Source organism: Triticum aestivum, chromosome 7B (genome assembly GCF_018294505.1).
Source record: "Triticum aestivum cultivar Chinese Spring chromosome 7B, IWGSC CS RefSeq v2.1, whole genome shotgun sequence".
Lineage (NCBI taxonomy): Eukaryota > Viridiplantae > Streptophyta > Magnoliopsida > Poales > Poaceae > Triticum > Triticum aestivum.
In genome coordinates, this window is record NC_057813.1 from 212,679,727 (window position 1) to 212,689,837 (window position 10,111).

The 10,111-nt window shown below is 43.3% G+C and overlaps 2 long non-coding RNA genes and 1 pseudogene across 7 annotated transcripts; all 3 read left to right on the forward strand.

The window, feature by feature from the left end:
• Positions 1 to 859: 859 nt before the first annotated feature.
• LOC123156581 (uncharacterized) lies at positions 860 to 3,167 on the forward strand (annotated as a pseudogene).
• Positions 3,168 to 5,112: 1,945 nt separating this feature from the next.
• LOC123156582 (uncharacterized) lies at positions 5,113 to 7,268 on the forward strand. Its single transcript, XR_006478195.1, has 5 exons — positions 5,113 to 5,251; positions 6,110 to 6,200; positions 6,278 to 6,403; positions 6,484 to 6,662; positions 6,749 to 7,268. It is a non-coding gene; the product is annotated as an uncharacterized lncRNA (long non-coding RNA).
• A 594-nt stretch (positions 7,269 to 7,862) lies between these two features.
• On the forward strand, positions 7,863 to 10,103 carry LOC123156583 (uncharacterized). 6 transcript variants are annotated; one of them, XR_006478200.1, is made up of 6 exons: positions 7,865 to 8,090; positions 8,190 to 8,266; positions 8,994 to 9,174; positions 9,275 to 9,432; positions 9,545 to 9,747; positions 9,958 to 10,090. It is a non-coding gene; the product is annotated as an uncharacterized lncRNA (long non-coding RNA). The 6 variants fall into 6 exon arrangements; XR_006478201.1 differs by having other exon boundaries at positions 7,866 to 8,090; positions 9,275 to 9,511; positions 9,631 to 9,747; XR_006478198.1 differs by having other exon boundaries at positions 7,863 to 8,090; positions 9,275 to 9,747; positions 9,873 to 10,103.
• The last annotated feature ends 8 nt before the right edge of the window (positions 10,104 to 10,111 follow it).

The window sequence follows — 10,111 nt, forward strand, 5'->3', positions numbered from 1 at the left end:
CCCGCCCGGCCGTCGCCGACGTGGTGGCGGTGACCCACGTTGGGGCGAAGCGGCGGCGGGCGGGCCTCGCCGCGCCTCCTCCTGCCTCCCAGCCTCCCGCCCCGGCCCCCGTCCCCGCCCCGGCGCCTGCCCACGCCACGGCCCCGGCGCCCGCCCCCAAGAAGAGCCGCCCGAAGGCGGCCGGCCGTGGGCCTCGAGGGGCCGCCAAGGTCGTCGGCTCGTCCCCGGCCGTGAAGAAGCCGCGGAAGAAGCCCCCTGCCGCGGCCGCGCCCCCGCCCGCCACCGTCGCCGAACCTTCTCCCGCCGCGCACGAGGTGCTCGAGGAAATGGCAACCCCATCCTCATTCACGGACCTCCTCCAAAACGCGGAGGTGGAAGGACTACAAGGAGGACATCGCGGAGAGGAAGAGGATGTTTCGTGTTGCGTCCTCTACTTTTCGAGGTGACACTCCGATGAGTAGTTGTTGTGATGGCGGTGTGTACGACTCCATCGGTGGTGATGGACATGCTTGATGGAGCCCGCTTGTGGTCTAGGAGATGGCGCCGAGGTGCAACTTTTGGTGATGGTGCCGATGAGAGGAGGAAGATGATGATTTTGTGATGTAAACTATTAAACCATGCATCAATGATTGTCATTTGGTAGTTTGTTTGGAAGTTGATTGTGTTCTTGTTGTCATAAATTGTGAGATGCCAAATGATAGATTAAAGGTTGGGGTTGAGGCAAAGACTAGAACCTTCAAATTCAACCCTTAAAGCAATTTACGGGTTGGGTTTGAGGGTTCTAGTATTTGCCCCTGTTTTTCAACCCTTAAAAGTGTCAAAAAGTGGCACTTCTCAACCCTTAAAAGTGCTTTGAGGATTTGAGGGTTTGAGAGTTCTACTAGTAATGCTCTTAGTAGGTCAGACTTACGGATCTACATGCTCCCTGCAGCTGCATCGTCTTCTCCGCATGGCGGCGCCTTCTTCAACTGAACTCCGCATCGCCTCTTCGATTCGCCCTACGCAGATGAACTCCACCGACCAGGTCAGTCCCCGCTTATGCACGGTCATAGATCGCGTTTATTTTTCCCTTTGGACTCTAAATACGTGCCCACATCTGGGGATTTCAGGTCGCCATGGTCGCCGACCAGCTCCTTGATCAGAACACAATGGCCGCCGATGAGCTCCGTGATCAGATCACGCTGGCGCCCGAGAAACTCCCTGTTCCTAACCCAGCGCCTTCCGCCTGCTCCACCAACAACTGTCTGCGGGGGCTTGCACAGGTGAGCTGACACACGTCAAATCCCCCCTCTGATTTTACTAGATGACTGACAAAAAAACTGATTGACATAGCATCTCACATCCGTCTCTAAAGAGAAACACATGTCTCATCTAGGGGCTGTGCATACTCAGGCTCACCACGTTCAATTTTAAACCTATCTCATTTACATGTGATTGGTGTAGTTGATAGTCTTGTAGATGTTTCTTCAGTTAATGTTATGTTGTCTGAACCTTTCATGCAACTATATTTCCTTTTCCATAGACCACGCATTTGGATACCTGTTGTTGCTCTCTGTATGGTTACATGGTTCTTGCTTCTTGGTTGTCCAGCGTGTGGGTATGGCGTACCTGTGTTATTGACATGCCACGTCGTCCGGTCGTCATCAATGGTGAGGACGCTGTTGGGGCTGGGGCTGCGTTGGTAGCTGGTCGTAGGCGTGGCCGTGGGCGGTCTGGCGGTGGCCCGACCGGTCGGGGCCGTGGGCAGGCTGACCCTAGGGGATTCAATGGTGACGATGCCTTTGCTTCTGATCCTGTCGCTGGCACCTAATTGTTAGTTCGCAAGTACCATCCGTTGTATGCATTCCACATAAGAGAAAAACGCATAGTTCCCATTTCCATCTCAAGCAGACAACATCCATGAATGTCTATGTAGAAAAAGGGAGACAAGTCACATCTTCAGATTACTTTGAACTACTACCAACCTGATAGCCCCGTCGACGGTAGCAAGGCAAAATGCAACTTCAGATTGCAGAGCCTCTCAGAAGATGGCATGACTAGCTCTTATACAAAACGTTCTTTGTGTAGCGCGTGAGTGATTACAGTAGCATAACGGTGATAGGCTGTGCTTGACAAGCTCAAGTAGTGCACCAGCACCTAATCCTTAGTTCGCAAATCTTTTTGTTTCAACACAAGGCCAATTTATTCAGTGGAGCAACATGTTTTTAAACATCCTTCTTCCCTGGGTCCAGTTTGTTTTCCATCTTAGAGTAGCTTGATTTAGTTTGATCAACATAACATAAACTTATTGTTCCCTGCTTTACAAATCAATGCAATGACTTGTGATATTAGTCTTTATCCCCCAATTGTTTAAACCTTTTCCTTCCTCTGCAGGAAGATGACTATGTAATACTGATTCCTCTTTCCCACATCTTTGCCCTCATGCTGCGAGCTCTCAAGTTGCCCCCTGCGACTTACCAACACAAGCCATATCCGGGCAATGAGTCTTGTGTGATGGTTACTTTCAATTCGTCGTTCCAATTGATCGATGGTTTACTTGTTCCAACCTCAATATCTGGTGTGATCTCAAAAAACTGTGATGAAGCAGACGACAGTGCTGTTATGGCAGCCATTAAGTTTATGGAGGATGTATGTGGCAAGGAAGTCAGGGATTATCACTACATCCATGTTAAAAGGCTGGAAAGTAAGGTGACACACCTAATAAGGTTGCTGGTTGCAGCAAACAAAACAATAAAGAAGGCACGCAGAGGATGGTACTATGCTGCCAGATATATTCCAACCAGATACAGAATACGACCGTTACTCGGTACCTAAGAGGGCATGACAACACCAAATGGGCTATGAAAACGGCACTCGCAAGCACGGGAAAGTTGGCAAAAAGGCTACGTTATATTGGCATGAAATCCGAGCAGCGCCTAGAGACCACGGTCTGGTGATCTTCGGTCAGCGCATCGTACCCAGCATGTTTACAGATCATTGCCTTTGCCCTTTTGATGTTCTTTTGAACAAAAACTACATATTCTATGGATTGTTGTTATTGTCAAGTGTACTTTCTGTTGTTATCGTTAAGTGTGGTTTCTATGAATGTATGTTGTTTGGTGACTTCCCATGTTGTGCACGTGAATGATCTTTGTTTCCAACGGATTCTTCGGTGATTCTTCCTGTTATATATGAATCTCCTTTAATTTTTTTATATGGATTCATTCCATTCTGTTTCATCTTTATCTTACTTACAGTTATTGATTTTACAGTCAGCTCCTGGCATCGTTAAATCGTGCTTTATTTAGCTCACAACAACCTGACATTAACCCTCTTGGCTCACTTACACAGATTATAACATTTATCTATACTTTGTGATGCAATGGCTTCATGGGTGGGTGTTTCGAGGTTTCTCAGGTTGCGGCATTAAGCCAGTACCAATATTTTTTGTTACATTCTGCCTAACATCTATTATAACTCCAGTTCATTCAAACGTTCTTAATCCCATTAAGATACACGGTGGTAATATCATCCTTTCATTGCCTTTTTTATCATCCGAATAGCACCGTAAGTCACTAATACCTTGACATTACCCGTTTGATCAAAATGTTCGGACAGGCACCCTCGCGCGAAGGCGTGTTGCCGATCTAGGGCTTATGCAAATGTTTTTACTTTGCTTTCTAGCTAAAAAATGTCCAATTCCCTGCATCACACTGCCTAAATTAATGCCTCCAGTAATCATGCTAAAAAAGTAAACGGGGATGACAGTTCTTCGCTCTGAAATTATTTTCCCATCCAAATTGCAAAACGGACAGTTAATTATGTGTTTATAGTTAGTTTTCATTGTATAGATGAAAAACATACTAAATAATAATTCCAAATCCATGTCCATCCGTCCATGCCTCACACCTGTTTTACCTTCCACAACAAATAATGGTTTATTTCCTTAGATACACACACTATTGGCATTCGTTTTTTTATAGGGCTAAATCGATTTTTTATTGATCAAATTCCACATGGAGAAGGATACGAAAATGGCAATGGGATTTGTCCATCCAATCTCATGGCCCTGATTCACTGAATGTGAAAACTTGACTAACCTATTGCTTTACATCAGAAGCAATTTTGGAGCATTAAATTATAAAATAAAAATTTTGCTGTAAAAAAATGGAGTGTATTACAAAAAAACAGCCAAATTTACTTGTAAAATGAAGTAAAAGTGAAGATACGGGGTTTGCTATTTCATGGATATGTAGATTTGTGATCATGTGAATATTCGAAATAACAATAAGAGTGGTTCTTTTGTGACATTTGCTGTTCTCTTTGCATAATCCTGTCATGCAAATCCTATATTGCCTTGTTTTTGTTACATCTCTTTTGCCAAGAGAGTGGTTTTTCTACACCCACCCTCGTGCACCCACGCATGAAAACACACCAAAACATTTTGAAAAAATATAAAAAAATTGTGGAAATGATCATCATCAAATGTTAGAGAGGCTTGCCAAGTTTCATGGTCAAATGATATCCGAGGAGAATTGTACTCCCTCGGTCCCAAAATAAGTGTCTCAACTTTATTCTAACTTTAATACAAAGTTGTACTAAGGTTAAGACACTTATTTTGAGACGGAGGGAGTACCAAAGAAGAACAGAATTACAAATTTTGGCCAAACAGTGCACATACATTTTGGGTAATTTTGTTTTTATCGTATATAGTTCCTCGAATGTCATTTGACCACTAAAATTTGCAACCCTCTCTAATATTTGTTGATCACATTTCCACAAAGTTTCAGATTTTTTAAAATGTTTTGGTATCCATTCAGCTACTACTTTCCCTTTTGCCAACCGTATCACAGCATATGTGTTACTTTGGCTGGAAAAAGATGTGCATTTCTCATAATAAAATAAAGATTTTACTTTAAATAAAATGGAGTGTATTACTAAGAAACAGCCAAATTGAGTTGTAAAAATAAAAGTGAAAGTGGGACGAGGGCTGGGGGCTTAACTAAAAGTTGTACCATGCCTGAGTTTAAATAAAATTTAGTTAGTAGATGCCTCAGTCCAAATACATGTACATTATATGATGAATGTGGTCGAATAAGCTTGTGTTTAGATATTGAATCGTCGTTCCTCCTTTTACTGTGGTTAATTACTGTGTACAACTAGATCTGTTGCTAATGAAAACTGCTCGCCCCATCTGCAGGGCAATGTGACCACCGCAGTCAAGGCTGGAGTCAGGTTGGAAATCCCAAATAGGGCTGTGCTCGATAGCAAGGTGAGCTATGTTTCCACGTTTGCTAGATTCAGAAATGAGGTATAAATATATATGCTCCTTTAGTAAGTGATAGCCTAGATTATATATTCCACAATAGTAATTTCTCAAGGGAAAAGAACAACAGCCAGAACCTAGAATGCAGATGCATCGTGCATGTTACGACTTATAATGTAAAATTACAGTTATTGTGCATCTCTGCCTTGTCTAAGACTGAACTTAAAAGCTGCTTGTGGTTAGTAATATTAGTTAATAGATGACCCAGGCCAAATATACGCACACTATGCGCTATATGTGGTTCCATAAGCTCGTGCTTGGAAATTGAGTCATACTTCGCTTGTTATATCGTCTTTTGAGTTCTCTGTTGTCGAAACTTGTCCCCGTCTCTGCTGAACACCTTGGAAACACTATTCCAAAAAAGATTCTTAAAAGAATACTTGCACGAACTTTTTAAGTATACAAGGTTTGCAAATGTAGGCCTCCTTTGATCATAGGACAAGGATGGGAATAGGAACTTCATAGGAAAGTTGTACGGCATGAATCTCGATTCCTATAAGAAAATAGATGTCATGTGATGCATAAGATATGAATTTTTTCATTCGGTATAGACCAACGTTTTTCTTTTCTTTCCTTTGGAAGCATTTAGATTCGTTATGTCTAATTGACTATGGAATTTGGTTGTGCAGCTGAAAGTTTACTGTATAGTCTGCTACTTTGTTTGTATATAGAAAAACATGCAACTTTCCAACATGCTTCACGCTGCTGGAAATATCTTGAAGGAAATTAACATCTTTCTGTCTGCCTACTCCAACAAAGATACACTCGCTCGAACTCATTTAATCTGCTATTACTCATCTGCAGGGGCTCACAGTTAAACAAGAAGAACATGCTACAGACAGTGATGTTGAGGCTGCCTATACACCACAGGCCCATGCCACCTACAACAATCACAGTAATTACCTTGTGAGAATTTTGTCATTACCAGATTTGACTAACGTATCCTCATTTCGTTCCACTTAACTTGTGCAGACCAGTTCCTCTGTAAAAAGCACAAGCAGCCATTTGAGTACATCGACCGGCCCTTGTCATCGGATTGGATCCCAGATTATAAACGAGAAGAAATCCATCTAAAACCAGGGGAATTCATTATTCGCGGTACAAACTCTATCGTACTTTCCTTCCTATTGATCGGTTGTAAATCGTTAACAACTATATGATTGTAACAAATTACGTAGGTGAGCCTTGCATCGGTTATGCTGATGAGTTTAGCCCGTACTGTGTGTACGGAAATGAAGTGAAGTTGTACAACAATAATCTTAAGAAGCTGCGCAAGCTAATTAAAAACAAGAGAACACCTAACAGCTACTATGTCTGCCACATGACAAAGACCTTTGCAACCCCTGGAAAAAGAATGGTTAGCACTAAAAAATCCTTTACATTGTTTCAGTCCATCTTATGCTGCACCATTACATACTAATCAGCGTTTGCCTTGCCTTGTAGTATTTCCTGGTGCCCTTCTCTAAAGGCAGTATCTACCCACATATGGATGCCAGCCAGCAATGAATTGCCAGTGAGCAATGGAGATGGTACTGTCAACGCCACAGTTCGCTTCATCAAAGGCGTCGACAACAGAGCCACCATCACAAAGAACTGGAGCGCTTTCTTTCAGAAGGCAGAAATGAAAGAGGGCCGGGTCTATGCCTTTGCGTTCAAATGCTCAACGAAGGGGCTGCGCCTGATCGTCTATCCCCTATATGGAGATCCATGAATATCTGTTGAGTCTATCCTAGGGTATACTTTTGGAGCGCGTGTAGCAAAGCAGCAATGTCATTTCTATGTCCTTCCATCTGTTGATCTCTCTCAAAACTGTTTCTTCCTTTGCTGTAAATTATTGTTCTTAACTACAATGTCTCCGTAGAAGCGGTTTGAATTAATATGTTGACAGACCACCCTCCCTTATTGTGAAAGAGATAGTCTTTTGGGATGAATTTACTTATATATCTGGTATCTACTCGGTTTCTTGACTTTAGATGGTCTTTCGAACAGTGAACATGCCTAGCCTTTAGTCCTAGCTAACCCAACTGTTAAATGGAGACCGCTAAGCTACAGCCCACGTCTTTGTTATTTTATCCTCTGCACTTTTGGTTCACATCCTGTAACCCCAGCACTCTGCTATCAAACATAATTAGAACATGCAAACATGTAATTACCATGATTTATTTTAAGTGTGCTGTACGAATTAACCCTGTTTAATTGGGTTACTGACCACTGTACGATACCCTTAGTTTTTTCCCCATGATCAAAAAACCTTAACTTCTCTTTTGTAAACACATAAAAGAAATCCTTAACCTTATCTTCTGATTCACCGCCGGTTTTCAGCAGGCCGGCCCAAAGCCGTGTCGACTTGTAGATATAAGCGCGTCTCCTTTTTCCTACACGGCAACCCGCAACTGCCTTGTGTCTCTCTCACTGTCCGGTGGGATCGTCCAAACTGACCCCATGGTATCCCAACGTGTGGGTAGCGATTCTGGTTTAAGAGCACCAGGATAAAGCTAGCCTGCTGGTTAGATCACCGTCGCCTGAGAGGAACACGTGCTCCTCCCCTGTTTGCCCAGAGCGGCGGCTCTTACTGTTTACCAGCGGTGAGCGAGGTGATTCTACCCCCTCACCGTTCCACATACGCATCCACCTGCTCGGCCTCATCCCCTTCTTCCACTTCACTCTCCTACTTCACTCCTCTCGCTTCCTCTCAAGCGTGTACCTAGATCTGCGCTGCTCCTCAAATCGCCGGTGATTCGAGATGGAGAAAACCGCGTCTAGCTGCGATTGATCTTCACGGCAGGTATTCCTTCTCCCGACGCTACATTTCAAGTTATTTTATCTATCCACATGGGTTTCCTAACTTTGCAAGACATTGTTCTTCCCCGCCCTGCAACTCAAGTTTTCCCCCTCGATCCGCCCTCTATGACTGCTGTAGGCACGCTGAATCATTCCCTCACGTTCGGTTCTTCTTAAAAGGTAAATTATCATATCTAGCCCTGCTTGCACAGCCAAGGCTTCCTGCAAACAATGAAATGCAGCTAACTCAAACATCTCTCCTAAAAAGAAAACATATTTTTCCCTTAGAGTCGCCCTCATCTCTCTATAGTGATGAAATAATGTCATTGGTCCTTTGGTTATTAATAAAATGATTCGATTTATAGCATCAAGATACCCATGGTGTTCCCTACATTTTATGCCAATCCATTCTATTTCAATGACTAATCTTTGGTCCTTACCCAGCCCTATGTGATTCTACCTTTGAACATATTTGTACATTCAAAATGACTGAAAGTACACTCTTAATCCACTGTGCTTCCAGAGAAGGGGTTGCGTCTGCATTTTTTATATATATTCATGTTCTCCTACCAAAGAGAACCTTGAATTTAGCTACATTCTATAGATTACGTCTTTGTTATCTTACTGCATCCACCACATGTACTGATTTGCTCTCCAGTAAAAAACAAACATTCTTTATCATGTCCTGAGCTATATTAAAGCTATGATGTATGAAATTACATACAGAGTTGTCTCAGAGCTTAATTTTTTGTTCTTACAGATAACAAATTCACACTGATAAAAAATTCCTGCAAATACATTTATTTATATATGTTTATAGGTTGACATCGAATGGCATGTGCCTTACCCCCTGCCTTTACAATGACAAATTCACTCCATTCTTACTGCGTCATGATTTCTGAACCAGGTTTCGCCAGATCATCTTGGATACTGTGTTTGAGAAAGTTGGCCTTCCATCTGCTGCCTACTCTGCACCGAGCTCCTCTTCCAGTTCAGGCAACACCATGGCTGATGGATCCTCCGCGATGGCAACCTCGTCCGTGAACGTCCCGATAGATGATGGGCTACTGATCAAGAGCCTTCCTCCGGTTAGTTGAAAGCTCTTATCGTATTGTTCTTCTCTTCATTCCTCAATTTCATGGCCCGTGGCATGCTAATATATAAATTTTACCTCCTGTACAATCAAAGTTGTCTCCAATCTGCGTCACCATCAGCAAGCAATTCATTCTTGAACGAGCAATTGAAACAATTGGTGGCACACTCCATCCATTCACTTTTACCGGTACAAGCAGCGATGATGTCGACGTCTCTCTCTCCATTGACCTACCTCCCCACAGCAAAAGCATGTAAGCACAAGAAAGGAATTCCATGCCCCACACATCGAATCTACCTGTGTTGCTACCCTCGTGTACCTACAGAAAACAGGTATAGTCACAATCGATGATGCAAACTTTGCAGAGCTGAAAATATGCAAAAGAAAACTTCAGGCTGAGGAGTTCTGGTCCTCGGCTCTCTATGATAAGGCTAACGCCCTGGGCAACCAGCTCTCTTTACTGACTGCCGCCAAGCAGAAACCCCAGCCTGAGAATAAACAAGGAGCTACTTTGTTGCCTCCTAACCATCATAATACTCCACAGACCAGCCAAAAAGTGCTTTCCGAGGTAAACCACGGTACAATACTTTCATCCCTCTGTGTTATCCTCCAGTGCTTAATGCTCGTTTCCCTTAAGCATTGTTCATCCACAGCATGCCACTGATAGAGAAACCACATTAACCCCTGTCACAGAAACAAACAATAAGTACTTTCCATTACATTGCCACACAACGCCGCTGCAAGTTCTATGGGCTAACCACCTATTACTTGTCGTCAGCATCCACCATGTTCCTTCTAAAGACGGCAAAAAGAGGAGGACCGCCCGCAAGGTGTTGTTCCCTGGAAAATAAGGTGAACATGAATTATATCACAAACCCGTCTCAAAAATCTTTACCCATTGTCGTTCACGAGCTCATATGTTTCTCAAGGTG